The sequence below is a fragment of the Pantherophis guttatus genome, chromosome 3 (genome assembly GCF_059756535.1).
Source record: "Pantherophis guttatus breed Tessera chromosome 3, ASM5975653v1, whole genome shotgun sequence".
NCBI lineage: Eukaryota > Metazoa > Chordata > Lepidosauria > Squamata > Colubridae > Pantherophis > Pantherophis guttatus.
This window is the reverse complement of record NC_142065.1, coordinates 31366634-31384630: the sequence shown is the minus strand read 5'-3', so window position 1 is coordinate 31384630 and position 17997 is coordinate 31366634.

The window sequence follows — 17997 nt, the reverse complement described above, 5'->3', positions numbered from 1 at the left end:
GATTATCTGCTGCAAATTTTTATCTCCAGCAGGAAGGGATGAAAATCTGTGAGATATTTGGGGGAGAAAGGGAGAAACAGATAAATGAATACCTTTCAATTTCGGCTTAAAGTGTAATAGTTTGCATAGTTCAGAATATATTCATATTTGGAGAAGCAAAACTTAATTGATTAAAAAAGAAAAATAGATTAAAAATATTTCCTATTTATTAGGCAGAATGTTTTTAAAAATTAATGTTTTGTGGCCATACAGGGAAATATGAGCCTCTCCCAACACATCACAGAAAAACAATATTTTGCAAATTTTAAAATTGGAGGAAGACACATCAGTAACCTGAACTCCGTTGATGCCGTAGTTGCTCTATCAGATGATTGATCGCTGAAAATGCAAATGATCTGCAAGGTCTAGTAATGAAAGTCAAGGAGTATAATGAAAAAAATAGAAGATTAAATATAAAGAGCTAATGATAACAGGTATAGCAACCAGCTTTAGAATTGAGAATACTGAAGTGGTAGAATTTTTTGCCTTTTAGGGTTGAGTATCAAAACAAAAGAAATCAGCAGTCAAGAAATATGCTGCAGGTTAGACTTTGTAGAATAGCAATAAAAGCCTTGGAGAAGATTCTCAGAAGCTGCTATGCATCTAGACCTACAAAGGACAGAATAGTGCAAGCAGTGGTTTCCCTTTTGACACTCTGTGGATGTGAAAATTGGACTTTGAAGAAGCAGAATAGAGTATTGATACTTTTGAACTTTGGTGTTGGAACTTTGGTCCTGAGAACACCAGGAGAGCTAAGAACAAACAAATGTATCATCAAATACTTCAACTCAAAGTTCTGAGTTGGTGACCAGGCTCAAATTACCATACTATGGAATTCTATGTGAAGACTTAGCTGTCTGGAGAAGTCTGTACCAATGGGAAATTTGGAAGGAAAGTGCAATAGAGAACAACCAATAGCAAGTTGGAATGACTAGATGACAGCAGTGATGAGTACATTTTGGAACACTTGAAGGACCAAGTTAAGGACAGATCGTCCTGGAGAAAATATATGTGGTTACAAGAGTTGACACTGTCTTGGTGGCACATAATCAAAATTAAAGATATTTGAATTGAAACTATTATAGCTATTTATTCATTATATTTCTAATCTACCCAATAATTATCAGCAATGTCATTTTTAAACTGATATATCTAAAAGCTTAACATCCTTTGGTCCAAGGCCTACTGGTAGTTCCCAGAAGCACTGCAGGTGGTTCCCTGGTGTGCTGGCTGGAGAATTCTGGGAGTTGAAGTCCAGACCTCTTAAAGTGGCTAAGGTTGAGAAACACTGTTATATTATTTTCAGAGCTCCTAGCCAATTTGGAAATACTATTTCAAAATACCCAGAAGTCTAGTTTAAGTAGATATTGTTTTCCTTATTGTGTACTAATATTAGATACCTAGTAATAAAAATACCATGTAACAGATGTGATGCTTGGAAGGTTAAAGTGTTTATTGTTCATACTAAAACCAATACCAAATAATTTCACTGTATGATCATTGAACTTAAAAATGAGGTCCCTCTGGAGTTGATTCAATATTTGTTCATATAACATAGCTTATCTTGTTAAATATACTGCACAATGAATAAAATCTTAGTAATTTTCTGTCCTGATGAAGACAGGAAATTAAATAATATAGAAATGGATAAGATCATTTATCTTTTGATGCTCTCCAGGATCTACAACTAGGAAAATTATGTTTTTTCTTTTAAGCAAATGAAAGAAAATAAAAATAAAATAAAGATGTGTGAACAAGGCTGCTTTTGAATGCAGTGGCACAGAGAACTGATAAACCAAGTCTTACATGACATTTCCTTATTTCAATATGAGAAATTGTGATCACATTGTCACCAAGCGTGTGTTTGGTTATTTTGTTCTAATGATGATATAACACAAGACAATGTAATTTTATTGATAGGCATGGAATTATTGACAGTGGGAATGATAATTGGGAAAGGGAAGCAAACATTGAAATCATCAGAAACTAATGATATTCTTATCTTCAGTAGATCTGGGCAGTTCAACATCAGCTGGTCCCCAAAATAATGCTTTGTCACAAGAGATATGGAGAAGAGCACCAAAAAAACAGTTATATGGAAGGGAGGCACAGAAAAGGCTCTTTAGAGATACATATTAGTTCTAAACTCAAAGATTGACCAACCCTGCTTTACAAATTTATTCTGGCAGCTCTTAGTGTAACACAGAGTTTACCTCTAGTATAAAATATGGGATGGTTTGTACATTTGGTAAAATAAAAATTCAATTTCTCCTAAATTGTTCCATTTCAGGTTGAGAATTCCCCCTCCCCCCCACTGTTCCTTCAATAGAAATATTTCTTCCATTTGTAAAGAAGAATATACTTTAAACATATCAAGGAGAAAACCAAGTGAATTGTCTAGGCAAAGCTAGCATTTATTCTAAGAGACCTTTAGAAAATGCATCCCTCTCCTTCCTAAACCGAAGTGGCAGAGTCTGATAAATGCTTTAAGGGCTGATCATATTCAGTGAACAAATAGAGCTATAGCCGCTATAGGGTAGGTCAGATTCGCGTGCACAGATTGCTGCATCAATTGCACATTAGACTTCTTCCATATGATATTTTGCACTCACATTTTAAAACATACGCAGAGAAGTGGCTGAAATTGCACATTTAGTAATGTCAGAAAGGCAGCTGTGTAGAAAACAGTTGGGAGTATCAAATTTTTCCTCCTGATGCTTCAAAATGGTCTGGTGCTTTAAGAGGTTAAGGCAGGGCTTCTGAAATATTTTCCTGCATTACCCAAAACTGCTTATCAGGAAGTCTGATCAAAGTTTGAGGACTGATCATAAGTCCCTTCCTTTAACGCCATCATAACTAAGTGGTTCCTGAGTGAATGGTTGTAGCTCAAGGACTACCTATATTACAAAAACAACATTGAATAATCTTTATGTCATATCAATAAATTACCTTTGGTAATTTCATCAATGTTTGTCTTAATAACAATACTTTGGGAGGTTTTTTTGCATATATAGAATAAAATAAAATAACAGAGTTGGAAGGGACCTTGGAGGTCTTCTAGTCCAACCCCCTGCTTAGGCAGGAAACCCTACACCACTTCAGACAAATGGTTATCCAATATCTTAGTATCTTAGGATACGTGGCAATCTTTAAGTCAACTTAAATATCCCTATTGTGATGGGTCCATGTGTTGTTATCCAGAGAAAAATGACTTTTAGCCAATTTTAGGTAATTTGTCCTTTGGGAAGCACTGGGTGAGGGCATCACAAAGGGGAAGTTCTACTGGTATTGCATTTTAACAATCTTGTTCAAAGGGACTGTTCCATATTCTTTTTGGGCAGTGGAAGGCAATCCATTTTTGTATAGAGTCAATTTATCCAGTCTTATCTTGGGAGAGAGCTTCCTTTGTCATGTTCAGGATAACAAATAGTCCTACCTCTGCAGCTGATTGAAAGAACTACCTTTCTCTGTTTGCAGAATGAACCAGGGAATAACACAAGAGTATGAGGTTTGAAGAGATAAACAGACTTTTGAAAAATGGAAGCCATTCATCTTATGCCTTAAATGAGAAAAGGGAACACCTGATGGACTACATTTGATCCATGGACCATAGGGTGCTACTCCTTAGGGATTTTGCATAATTTTGCAATATCCTAGATTCTATTGGCTATTCCTCTTCCCTCTCCTCTCCTCTCCCCTTCCCCTATCTTTCTCATCATCTCTACCCATCCCATTTCATGGAATTTCTGGATAGTTTACAATGAAGAACAAAATACCATAATATATATATATAAATCATTCCAAACCATAGCACTTGTGGAATAAAGTGGTCTTAAATGTTTTGCAAAAGGCAAGGGATGAAGGAGCTAAACATTCATCTGGGAGAGGATGTTCCAAACTGCAGCCATGCAGAAGGCCTGTTATCGCAGGGGCAACATTATAATATAATTTTAATTATATTTAAATGGTACTTTAAATTATTGTATTTTATCCCGATTTTATTTTAGATCGTATTTTATTCTAATTGTATTTTAATTGCGAGTTATTCCAATCTTACTCAATTTGTTTTACCAAACCTTCGTAATGATTTGTCTTTGTAATTCTGCACTTGATATGGCCCAAAGGGCTAATCAATAAATAAAATTGAATTGAAGGCCTGTTATCTTGTCCATCCCTTGCTAGGAGGCAGGGGTTACTGAACAAGGTCTCCTGAACAGAGTCAATTTTAGCAAGGCACTGGCTGATGCATCCTGGTGCCACTCTATATAAGGCCTTATAATAATAACCAGCAATTTGATTGAACCCAGAAGCCTACTGGTAACTAGTGCAGTAATCTTAGAGATGATATTAATTTGCACTGGTGAGGTAGTCCTGTAAGTAGTCTGATAGCTTCATTCTGTTGAGAGGAACAGTATCTGCATCATCTTCAAAGGCAGCCCTCTGTAGAGTGTAAAAAGTAATCCATCTGGAGATGTGGGCAGTAGGCATGTTGGAGCCATAATATCTGGGCAGAAAGGGGGGTGGGGTGGGGGGCAGAACCAGTTCGGTGACGTCATATAGTCACTGCTACCGGCTCGGCAGAACCTGGCCGAACCGGGAGGAACCCACCACTGCTGTGAACCATCATTGAAACTTGTAATATAAATGGATCATGATAAACCTTTAATTTAGTGACTCCCATCATGTATTTAATGGAGTATTTCTCAACCTTGACATCTTGAAGTTGTGTGGGTTTCAACTCCCAGAATTTTCCAGCCAGCCATTTCTGGGAGTTGAAGTCCACACATCTTCAAGTTGTTAAAGTCAAGAAACACTGAACTAATGCATACTTCTTTAAGGCATATTCAGATTACAATACATAGAATTTCTAGTCTATTAGCTATAAAATCCTCAACCAGCGGAAATGAATCAGTACATTTATTTTCAGAACATTCTGTCAAATGCCTGAAATGCTCTTAAAATGTTACAATAAAATTTTACATTTGCCATCTCCCATATTATAGGAGGGAAAGACCTTTCGATTTATTTATTAATTAAATTTCTGTGTCACCAATCTCGCCATCCAAAGTGACTCTGAGAGGCTTAAATTCTTGTTAAAATTAACAAGAATTTTATAAAACTAAAAACCATAACTGTGGTGGGATTACTCCACCAACCGCTCCAGCATAGACAATCCTGTCAGAGCCCTAGGTTAACCAGCAGATCCAATTATATATCTCCCCAATAGTTTGGATTTATGTCTTTGATACCAAAAAGATACCAAGCATTGTATACCAAGCATACAAGCTGATCTATTTTAAATATTTTGGGGGGAGGAGAGATCAGATTTGGTTAAAAATGCCTTCCTTTGGGCTTTTATGATAAACAGCCATAACATTGTTCTGCATTAACACAATCCTATAGATTCCCTCAAGAATGAGCAAGGCCAAAGCTTCATTTGCTAGACAGAATACTAAGCAAAGATGTTTGACTGCTCCCCAAAAGCTGTAATATGTTGGACTGCATCAGCAGAATTTCATCTTTGTTTTAGAACATCAACTCTTTTAGCCTTGCTGCAGGGAATTACACTCACTTTGCTATGACAGAAGAATATGTTCTGTAGCCAAGTTTTCTTGGCATATTGAGGTAAAAAAGGCCGGTGAATGATTTATTAGTTAAAGCACTACTCTAGCAGTCATAGTGTATTAAATGGGTTTTTGGAGCCAGTCATTATAAGGACAAATTGGTTAGAAAGCCAAAGGACAGGTGGTATTCTTTTGTGCTTGCCCACATGAGATTCTTTTCTCTTAAAAATATTTCCTCTTCTTTGAAGCTGCAAAGACAAATTTGTCCTTAAGTGTATATCCAAAACAGTCAATTTTTGTTCCAGTTTTTGTGAGTAGCCAACCAACTAGTTTCCACCACGGAGAGAGTATGAGTGTGCATTAGCCCTAAATATTTTATTTATTGATTAAGCATTTGTGACTTATAAAATGCTGTAACAACTTAAGGCTGGAAGGGGAGTGCAGTTTGCAATTACATTTTCTGGGTGTTTCCTTCTACTGCATTTGCTTCTCTTCGGTTTCAAAGACAGCAGGAGAATGAATTAGATACGAAATCAGAGCTTATTTGTATAATAATAGTTTCTGATGACTAGCAAAGGTTACTTTATGATTACCCATCTAATTATAATATGGTCAGCAAGTATCTTTTTAGCCAAATCAGCATCATCTAAATTATTAAAAGCTCCTTATTTTATGCAAATAAAATATAACAGTTCCAACCTTCTAACCTGTCTGTCAATAAGGCACATGCATCACATAAATCTTAGGGCTGATTCTATATGAATAAAAAAGGAATGGAAATGAATTAATTTAAAAGTATAACTTGGCTGATGTGGAATACTACAAAGGTTCTGTATATGAATAGTTTTATGAATGCAAGAAAATGCTGCTACTGACAGAGAACTGTGATTTCAAGAATACTTTTTTTGCAATTCCAAGAATACTGTGATAACTTCTCAAAATATTGAGCTTTCATTTTTCATTTTGTTTCCCTTGGCTGACTCTTAGATGTGCGTGTAAAAATGTACTACCTGTCTAGACATATAAGATACTCAGTTAGCATGCTGCTTATGGTAAGGGAGCTGGCTTAGATCTAAATTTAGTTCTTCTTCTCCGGTAATATTGTACTGCAAACTAGGGCATACAAAACCTTTGCTAGACCAATTCTCGAATTCAGCTCGTCTGCCTGGAATCCGTACTGTATATCAGACGTTAACACAATTGAGTGAGTCCAGAAATACTTCATGAGAAGAGTACTCCACTCCTCTGCCTGCAATAAAATACCTTACGCCACCAGGCTTGAAATTTTGGGCTTGGATAACCTAGAACTATGTTGCCTACGGTCCGATCTAAACGTAATACACAAAATTATCTGCTACAACCTGTAAATGACTTCTTCAGCTTCAACTGCAATAATACACGAGCACACAATAGTTGCAAGCTCAAGGTAAACCACTCCAAACTCGATTTCAGAAAATACGATTTCAGTAACAGAGTGGTCAATGCCTGGAATGCATTACCTGACGCTGTTGTTACATCCCCAAACCCCCATAACTTTAACCTTAGATTGTCTACTGTTGACTTCACCTAATTCCTAAGAGGTCAGTAAGGGGCATGCATAAGCACACCAGCGTGCCTACCGTCCCTGTCCTACTGTCTCCATTTATTCATATCCATTTACTATGTTCATATTTATGTTTATACTTATACCTGTTATCATGTACATGTTAGACAAACTAAGTAAATGAAATGAAAATTGATTTTTGTTAGCAAAAATAGATTAATATAGGTACGAAGTTTTTGAACATCATTCAGTCCAAACCCTACAATAAGGGAGAGACTTTCATATCCAATGTAGGGCAATCAAAGTGTGCTTACTTTTGAATGCAATTTCATGGGAATTAATGAGCAAAATTTCTAATAAGCAAACTACCATTGAGAAGTTTACATTATCAAAAGTCTATATTATCAGATATGATTAGAACCATATCAGAATGCAATTGGCAAATCCTATGTAAAATGCAGTAGCCCATCTGCTATCCAATAATAGCAGATTAAGCAATGCAACATTTACAAAGTATATATATATATATTTACTTAAAATATTTTAAGTAAATGCTTACTTTCAGATTATAATCTTTCCCCCCGACTGTTCACTACATTCAATATGTTTGTAAGCATTAGCATTTGTTTCTGGTTTTTGGTTAATCTTTTCTGTTTTTTTGTTTTTTCTCCTTAGAAACCATATTGTAAATGTCTAAGTTTGTCTTCTTGTATAAGGTATGATACATACGGGAGCCATTCTTGCTTGAATTTGGCTAAGTTTATGTTGCAAATATGTTGGTGATGATGATATTTCCCATTCAGTCATATCCAAACCTTGGTGATAGGCCAGGTCTCTCCATATCGTTTATATACCTTTAATTAAGCCGTTACTATGTTTAGTTTCTCAGTTTGATATTATTTGCAAAGTACTTCTTTTTCAATGTTGTGCCAGATTCATCCTTCCATCTGTCAACATGTACAGTACCTTTATTTTTTTAAAAAAATCCTGCTATGATTACTTTATCAGTTATAAAATAACATTATAAAATAATTCAGTCTTGATAAATTATAGTACAGTATTTCTTGCTTATATGTTGTGGAACAATTCCTAATAACAATATTCAAAGTTTCAAGTCAATTTTTTAAAGTATTTTTAATATAATGCTTTCTATTACGTTTTGAGTTTTTTTAAGCATAATTAATGCTTTTGATAAAATAGTCCTTCTTTATTGTTGCATTTGCAACATTTTTGTTATATGATTTATTTATTTTTGCAATTATTTATGGAGTTATGAACATCTGTGAAACATTTTATATCAATTTCCCTTTAAGCCAGAATATGCATTGATATTCCAGCAAAGACAAATAAATGTAAGATATAGATGTATCCTTGCAGATTTTGGAAATGAAAACTAGAAGGCAGGTTAAAATTCTTAAACAGTTTTTTTAAAAAAATAGACAGAGATTTTCCCAACATTCAGAATATACTCAAAATATGCACGAAGAAGAGAAATGCCTTAGGATATCTTAGACATGTTTCTACATTATTCTAAAACAGCAGATTGGATTACTTTTTATTATAGATGGGGAGCAAATCTAAATATGTCAAGATGTATCTCCAAAACTGTTGGAAAAAAGAAAAGAATTTGCATCTCTGACAGCTATTTCAAGAACTAGACAGCTAAGATACAGAATTCCATTTGCACTGGAAATTTTCCAGAAACAGAAAAAGTAACTATAAAGCCAACTTTAGAATTTTTCTATATAAAGAATTAACTTTTTAGGATCTCTTCGACAAGGAATGAATTATCTACGGTAGATAAAAAAAGGCAAAGTAGATACAGCAGCAGCAGCACTGAATCCAAGGGAAACAACACTTGATTTTACTGAATGTAAATGTATGATAATCACCAAATAACAGGGAAAAAAGAGCCCAGAAAGCAAAGTGCTGGTATTGGTGTGCATAAGAAACCCATTAAAACAGACCATGTCAGTAGATTAAAACAGAAAAAATAGGACAAAAGTATTTAACCACATGAAAGACTAAGGGAAATGGAGTAGCAATCCATTTATATAATTTTATATAATTATCCTGGGGGGTACTGGTACAATTCAAAAACAATGCATGATCCATTCTAATTTTGAAATGAAGACAAGCTGCTTTTTAGCTTTTCTAGCCTCGACCATTCTCAATCATGAAAATGGTGCCAGCCTGAAAGCAAGGACTTTTATTTTCAAAGCAACACATAAGTCTTGGTAAAGCTTCAAGACAATATTTGTTTTCTATTTACAGCAAAGAGTAGTGGAACAATACTTGTATTTGTTGCCATAGGAAATGTCATATGTCATAGGAAATGATCCTAGGAAATTTTGAGCACTTATAAGAAATGGTTATGTTGGAATTTCTGGAGACATTAAATAATACTTATTTTCTATATTTCAAGCTCCACCAGCTGAAAAATAAAAATGTAAGAACCCCTTTTTAAAATGTATTCTAACTGTACGGCCCAAATATAATAGAAAAGAATGCTAACATCAGAGGTGGTATTCAGCATGTTGTGACCAGTTCTGGAGAACTGGTAGTGGAAATTTTGAGTAGTTCGGAGAACCGGTAAATACCACCTTTGATTGGCCCTAACCCCATCTATTCTCTGCCTCCCGAGTCCCAGCTGATCAGGAGGAAATGGGGATTTTGCAGTAACCTTTCCCTGGAGTGGGGAGGGAATAGAGATTTTATAGTATCCTTCCCCTGCCACGCCCACCAAGCCATGCCACACCACGCCCACCAGCCATGCCCAAGCCACGCCCACCAAGCCACGCCCACAGAACTGGTAGTGAAAAAATTTGAATCCCACCACTGGCTAACATCCCCATTGATTCCTATTGATAAACATCCAGATTTTTCTGAAGTCTCATCACAATCTGGGCTGGCTAGACCTCAAGATACAGGGCACTCCTGCTTCAAGGACTTTTATTATAAGAGCCAGTGTTCTAGTATGAATCAAATGATCACATTTATGGAATACTCTTTGAATGAATGACCTTAACATTTTTTTTCAATCAGAACTGATTGAAAACTGCTGTAGGTACGGTAGACCAATTATCAGTTTTGAGTAACTCTTTCCTACTGGGGTTATGATGTGGAAAGGTACTGGATCATTCATTTTTAATTGATATGGAAACAGTGAGTGGATTATGACAATGTTGACAGGATGATTTGGGTTTTTCTCAGTTTTTCGTCAATCCTGGATCAGGATTAGAGCTCCATTGATTCTGAAGGGAAGCAAGGATGCCTTTGCTAAAGCAGTTCATTTAAAAATGTGGCATAGATGCCACAGACCTTGTTTACCTTTACCCATTTTATTGAGAATAAGCATTTAACTGCTGTAACAGCTGTCAGTCATGTCCTTTCATGATTAGGCTTTGCAGAATGTCTCTGGAGATTCTCAGTCATCCAGGTCATAGTTGTCCCAAAGGTGCTTTTTCAAAATGCAAGTGGAGTTGGTTTTTTTCCTGAAGATATTTTGATTCTCATCCAAGAAACTTGGATGAAAAGCGAAATGTCTTCAGGAAAAAACAAAGAAAGTCCAGTTACCTTTTGAAAAAGCACCTTTGGGACTAGGCTTTGCAGGAAATCCAAATGAATACTGCTCTTATAAAGATAGAACCACTTATATTTTTAACTGAATTCTGTTTATTGGACATGTAATTAGCTTGCAATAGGAATACTAAACACAAAACACCCTGCCTACTTTTTTGCTGTTGGCTAGCCAAATATTAGAAAGATCCTTCTTTTGGCTTGCTAAGGTATGGAACAGTGATGGAATTCAATTTTTTTAACTACTGGTTCTGTGAGTATGGCTTGGTGGGCATGGTGTGGCTTGGTGGGCATGACAGGGGAAGGATGCTGCAAAATCCCCATTCCCTCCCCACTCAGGGGCCAGCCAGAGGTGGTATTTGCCAGTTCTCCAAACTACTCAAACTTTCCACAACCGGTTCTCCAGAACCTGTCAGAACCTGCTGAATAGCACCCCTGGTGTGGAATTTACCCTTTACAGAGAAAAAGCTAGATATCAGTTTGAGATTATTAAAGAATCAGTTTACCATGTACATTTTTTGAGCAAGGGTGATCTCCATTGAAACCAATTCCAAGACTACAAGAAATTCACCTGCCTTCTTGTCTACTTTTAACAGTTTTGGCTTTTTAGTTAATCTTCTCACCTTTTTTTGGTTACAATTATGCAAGCTATTTTATTTTATATTTCAATTTCACTTTTGGTAATTTAGCATGAATGCATTATGATACTGATTATAATTGTGGAAAATAAAATGTAATTTAAAAAAAAGACCCAAAAACCTGTGATTACATCATTGCTTGCTGTACCAGCAAGCCCTTATTCTTTCGACACAGAAACGTTTATTATGAAAACCAGGCCCTGTTAAATATATTCAGTTTGAAGATTAAGCTCTATTAAACACGAAGCAGTTCAAAGTTGAAGTCCAATTAAGCACAGGGAGTTGGAAAATTGGTTCTCATAGGCAATGAAGGAGAAGAGAAAGTGAGAGGATTAAAGAAAAAAAACCAATTGCATATCTCTGACTTGGCTGATTGAAATAAATTAGATAGCTTTCCTCCATCAGGCCATTCACCTAATACTCACTTAGTGTCTTCATTGATGGAATTGAATTAGCCAGGCCAAACTTTTATTATATTGCCAGACTAATTTCCTTCACAAGCTGGCTTCTAATACAGTGGGAGGGGTGGAGAGAGTAAAAAGAAAGCAGTGAAGGCTATACAGCAGTTTGATTTTTGTTGCCATTACTTCTGATTGATAATACTTCTCAGGGCTGAACTCCTAACAGTTGCCTTGAGGTGTAATGAAAATGCAGCAAAATAGTCATTTCATGATGATGTTTGTAAAATGGGGCTTGTGGGATACTCTGCCTCCAGCCCCAAATTATTCAGCTAGCTTTGGGTCCTATAAAGCCTTGTTTAAAGATTTGTGTGCCATTTGTTGCTTTGCCTCAGGCAGCAAACATCTCCAGCCAGGATGACCATTCCTGCTGGAATTAATTAAACTCTTGAAACTATCTGCATAGATGCTGGCTTTGTTGAACTTTTCAGTTTTTGCATTTTAACTGCTATTGCAACAGTGGTGATTTTCCCACTAGCAATGGGGAAGCATCTTAGAATAATAGAATCATAGAGCTAGAAAGGTTCTTGGAGGTCTTCTAATCCAATCCCTGGTCAAGGCAGGAGACCTTATACCATCTTGAACAAATGGCTGTCCAGTCTATTCTATTCTAAAACCTCCAATGGTGGAGCACTCACAGCTGTGGGGTTTTCTTTTGCTACCATTTCTCTGATCATGAAAGAGCCCTAAAAGATGCCTGAAGTTGCTAATGAGGGAAATAACTATTGATAGATGATGGGGGAACTTCATGCAACATTCTTCCACTGCACCAATTGTATTTGTTTGGTCATGTCAAGTGTTTTTCTCCTACAGTGTCAGGAACTAAAACAGTACAATTGAGAGCTGTTGCGTCTGTTCAGATATATGTTTAATATAGGGCAGAATCTAGGAATATAAGCTATTGCATTATTTGAGGCCTGAAGGAGATATGAGTCCTCCTATGCATATACATACTATACCACATTGGGCCAAAAGAATCGCCAAGAAAAGATTTGTTATTTAAAAATCCCCATTTCAGACGTGTTTTTTTCCTTCCTTTTCCATGATTTTTCTCCAAATTCCATTCTTTGGGATTTAATTAGTTGGTAGCAAACAAATCTAATATGATTGAGCATTTCAGTGATCCTGAACAATGTCTATGAAATCTTCTTATGTAAAAAGTATTTAGCCCAAAGTATTGGGGCTTTGTGTCATATGTGTGTTAACTGTGGCAGGAAGTTTCCATTAAGCCATGGTTAAACAGGTAAATAGGCCGCATAATAACATTTGCTATTTTGCCTCCAATACAAGGTTGGGATTTTTGTTTTTGTTTTTGATTTTTTAAAATCATCTCTACAATATACTTGACAAATATCTGAAAAAGAAATAAACGTGATTTCTTTTTATTTAGCAAAATGTGATGCAGTGATTGAAAAAAAATCCCTTTTTCTTTCTTCTTTAAGTACAGACTTCCATTTCTGTTTAATCTCTCTGTGTTTGAAGGATTCAGATGAAAAGATCTCATTCGATCAAGAAACACTTCCTGTGCATTCTAAGAAATCTATTTTTTCTTCATTGCTTGTGTTGAAGGAAACAGTAGGAGTAATGACTGAAAATCACACACACACACACACACACACACACACACACACACACACGACGCATGCATGCACTGGAGCTAATTTAGCACCATTATCAATGTTAGAAATTCACTCAGTAGAGTAATTAAGTCACAGGACTTTTCACATCATTGACTGAAATGAGTCATTCTAGAAAGGTTTCTCAAGCTTGAGCAGTCTTGAGCTAGAAGCCTATATATAATCTCTGTAGAATTATGTCCCAAAATACAGTAGATGACAGAATCTTAGTAAGAAAATTAGTTTTGTACAGTTGTAGGTTGAATTGTAGGAATTTGCATGGTGTTTTTATTGTTTACTTGATCACTGATTATTACTACTTAGAAAGTGTTTGCTATTTGTAAACTGGCAATAGACTGTTAGCATTGGGCAGCACAAATCGATTCTTAATAAGTAAATAGGATTTTCATTCTTTTTTTAAAGTGTTACTGTAACATTGCATGTATGGCTCTCTATATGCAATAGACAGCAGTAATTCTAACTAAAGTCTTCTGCAGTCACAACATAAGCCTAAGATTGAAAATCAGGCTTGCCAGATGCTACATCTTTTCCATCCTGCTCTCCGGAGTGGAGAGTTAGTCTCTGACAGAAAGCCACTTGAACAGACTAGAAGCATTTGAAATGTGGATTTACAGGTGGCTGTTACATATACGTTGGGTTGACAAAATCAGAAATGAGGAGGTGGTAAGCAGCCTGGGAAAGCCAAGGGAAACCATCAAAACCATAAAAAAGCAAAAGTTATAATATTTTGGACATGTGATGCGACACCCAGAAAAATATGGCATACTTTACTTAATCCTCCAAGGAAAGATTGAAGCAAACGAGGTCCAGGCAGAAGAAGAACATCATGGCTTCAAAATCTAAGGGACTGGTTTGGACAAAACTCAACAGCACCTTTTTGTGCGGTTGTTGAACATGATCGCCAACATGATCGCCAACGTCTGATGATGGATATGGCACAAGAAGAAGAAGAAGAATCTTACCACAGACATAAACTTGAAGATGAGGTGTTCCAGTGAGCCTCAAAGTTCTGGATGTTCTCCCAGATCCTTGGCCAGGGAAGTTGGTACTGTTTGAATGTGAAGTTTTTGTGCGCGTATGGCTGGCTTGTTCTTTATTTTTATAGGTTTTTATTTATCTTGCTTTTTTCTTATTTTATTGAATTTTAGTTTTTTTTCTTGTATTGTGTGCTGCCCAGAGTTGTTCTGGAGTCTAGCAGTGCCTAAATCAAAGAAGTTCAATCCAGTTAATTATAAAGCCAATTAAGCAGGAAATTATTTGTTTTGGAACCTAACAGAAATCCTAGCAGTAATCCAAGAATAAATGAAAAGATGTTTGACAGCAAGAGGGTGTATGCAGGGACATACTCTGGATGTCAGCAAAGTCAAGTTGGTAGACTCAAATAAATCATCAAAGCTCAGGCCCTTTAAATGAATGTTATGTAAGGTATGTTATGTAAAAAAATGGCTTTAGTCATGTGAATTTAGCTGCCATCCTTTCCTATAGATGCCTATGGGTATGGGTTGGAGCCAGGATCATGGCAAAAAGATGTCCATGGGAAATTTGTGGTAAGAAGAAAAGATAAAGAGACAAACAAGTAGAGGGATATGGAATTAAAAAAGTGGAAAGAATTACTTATCCTTCCTCTATGGCAGTGACTCTCAACCTTCCTAATGCTGTGACCCTTTAATACAGTTCCTCATGTTGTGGTGACCCCCAACAATAAAATTATTCCTAAAACCATTGAAAATATGTGTTTTCTGATGGTCTTAGGTGACCCCTGTGAAAGGCTCGTTCGACCCACAAAGGGGTCCCAACCCACAGGTTGAGAACCACTGCTCTATGGGGAAGAGAGTCAATTATGTAAATCCCTCACTATTTTCAATCAATGACAGGCTGAGAATTTAAAAATTGCTACAGATTGGATTACAAAATGGCTTCCATGCTATTCAAAAGGAATTCAGACCCTTCCATTAAGGAAGGACTTGTAGAAGTGCTTACACAATCTAGAAACTGAAACAAGTGTGAGAAAGAATCTTAAAATAACCCTGCCCTAATTTGGTTTAGTACAGAAAGAAATTTGGACAGATTTTTAAGATTCTGTTGTCATACCTTATAACAGTAAAGTAGCATTTCTTGAAACCCTGCCCAGTTTATTTCTTGACCTGGCCTGTCCCTAGGGCTGTTTGCCCAGCCTTGTGTGCTCATACAATGCTCATACCTGTGATGAATGGTGTCTACTGAGGGAAGGGGTATGATGAGCCACAGTAAATCAGCAGTTTCTCAGGAAGGAGGAAGAACATTCTAAAGACTGGGACAAGAAAGAGACAATGCAGCCCAGAGCTGGATCAGAGACAAAGATTTAGAGTAGCCATTCCGTAGAATCTCCCGGAGTATGTCTGTTAGGATGAAAGTACAATAGGTTTAGTCTGACAAGATTCTGTCTGTATGATCAGAGCAAATAAAGAGCTGAACTTGGCTCGATTGTTTTTTTAAAATTTTTTTTGATTTATATGCCGCCCTTCTCCGGAGACTCAAGGCGGCTTACAGTGCGTTAAGCAATAGCCTTCATACTTTTGTATATTTATACAAAGTCAGCTTATTGCCCCCACAAACTGGGTCCTCAGTTTACCTATCTTAGAAAGGATGGAAGGCTGAGTCAACCCTGAGCTTGGCGAGATTCGATCTTACTTTAATTGCAGACAGCTGGTGTTAAATTACAGTGCTTCTGTCTGTTGAGCTATCCAGGCTCCTTTGTCCAATGTTCTATGTCATTCTTGGGCTGGCCCTGACAGTTCCAGACAATCAGAAATAGTACTTGGATGTCATTACTGGAGGCAGAGAAGCATAGTTCATGAGTCAAGATACTATCCTCTACAGCAGGGGTGTGAAACTCAAACTTTCCATGGAAAGCAGAAGGATGCCATTAGAGTCAGAACATTACATTGCAGCTGGTGGAAATAGACAAACGGTGTTTTATATTTCTCCTCTTTACAAGAGAGAGGGTTATAAACTTGGAAGAATGCAGTGGATTTTATTATATGAGGTATGTGTGTTCTCTGAAAAATACATGGTAAAGCATTGGTAAAGTGAGCACAAAACTTTCAACTGAACTTGAAAAAGTGGGAAAAGAAATAAAATGCACTTGCAGCCTGTGGAAGAGGCAACCCTCCAACAGAGTAATCTTCAGTCTCTCTGAATCCAGAAGGCTCTCATTTAATTTTCAGTTGTAATTTCTAATTATCTATAATTCTACCATTACATATAACTGTTTTATTTTTGTCCCTTGCAGGATGCTGTGATCAACACGCAGCAGGCTTCCTGCGTTTCTTCATGGTACAGAAGAGAGGCATTCTGTCAAGACGTGGGAAGCAAACATCAGGAAACTTTTCTTTCTTTTGCAGAATAAAATTATATAGCCATCAAGCTAGTTCTGTCTTCATTGTTCTATTCACATTTTATCTTACTTTTTTCCTGAACATTTTTCTATTTAAATCCTGGGGATTATTGGCCTCTTGGTCCTTGGTATTGCTTTGGTGTCATGTTTGCTATTAGTTAGTAGATGGTTGTTTGCATTCTGAAGAGGCAGTTAAATTGTTGACTTGGAGAGAGTAATGTGCTTGTTTGGACTCCAGCTTCTTGGAACAAGTGTCTCTTCTCATTGCCAGAAAAAAGAACCCTGCTAAAACCAGTGCTGCAAATTTCTGGAAGCCAAGTTGTTTCAAATTCAAATTAAACAGAATTGTGTTTCCCTGAAGTCATGTTGGACTACCTGAATGCAGTCATGTCATCTCTTGGCAACAATAGTGAAGTAGTTTGTCATTGCTTTCTTTTGGAGTGTATATATGATTTACTAGTGCAACCTACAGCCCTGAGATATTTTGGTGGTTTCCCATGCAAGTAGACACTACCTTTTGTAAAGCTACATAATTTTTTTCATGTAAAATTGCTTTTAAATAAACTTTAGCATTGTTGTAAATAGTTTAGCATTGTTTCATATTAAACAGTTTAATATTTTTCATAAATAAAAGATGGTTTACTCCATTGTATGGTCTATAACTGTTTGTGCAGAAAAAATAGGAATATTAGAATACCCTTTGTATTGTGCAAGTGGTTTTTAAAATTGCTAGATGGATAATGAGTTCAGTAATGCATAATTTTATGTACACATTGCTTTAACATAAGTAAATAACTGTAAAATTACCAGATTACATTTGTTAGGATTCTAAGTGACATTTCAATGTGAATATTTTCTCTGCAATTTTTATTTAGTAAATTGAATAACTTGTTGCCAAAAATTAAACCCTGGAGCGGATTTAATTTGTCAGGCTTTTGTCAGAGTGCAAATGACAAATTATGTTACCTTTCATCCTTTTGATGGTGTAAGGGTGATAAACGTGGGTGAATTAGAATTACTGAAAACATTGGTGGTCTTAGGTGATTTCTGAGCTTGGTTGTTTTCATGTAGAAGTTTCATTACCAAACTAGGTAACATCATGAGATATGAAAATGCTTTCAGTTAGTGCAATATAATAGTTAAGGTAGTAGATTGGGACCAGG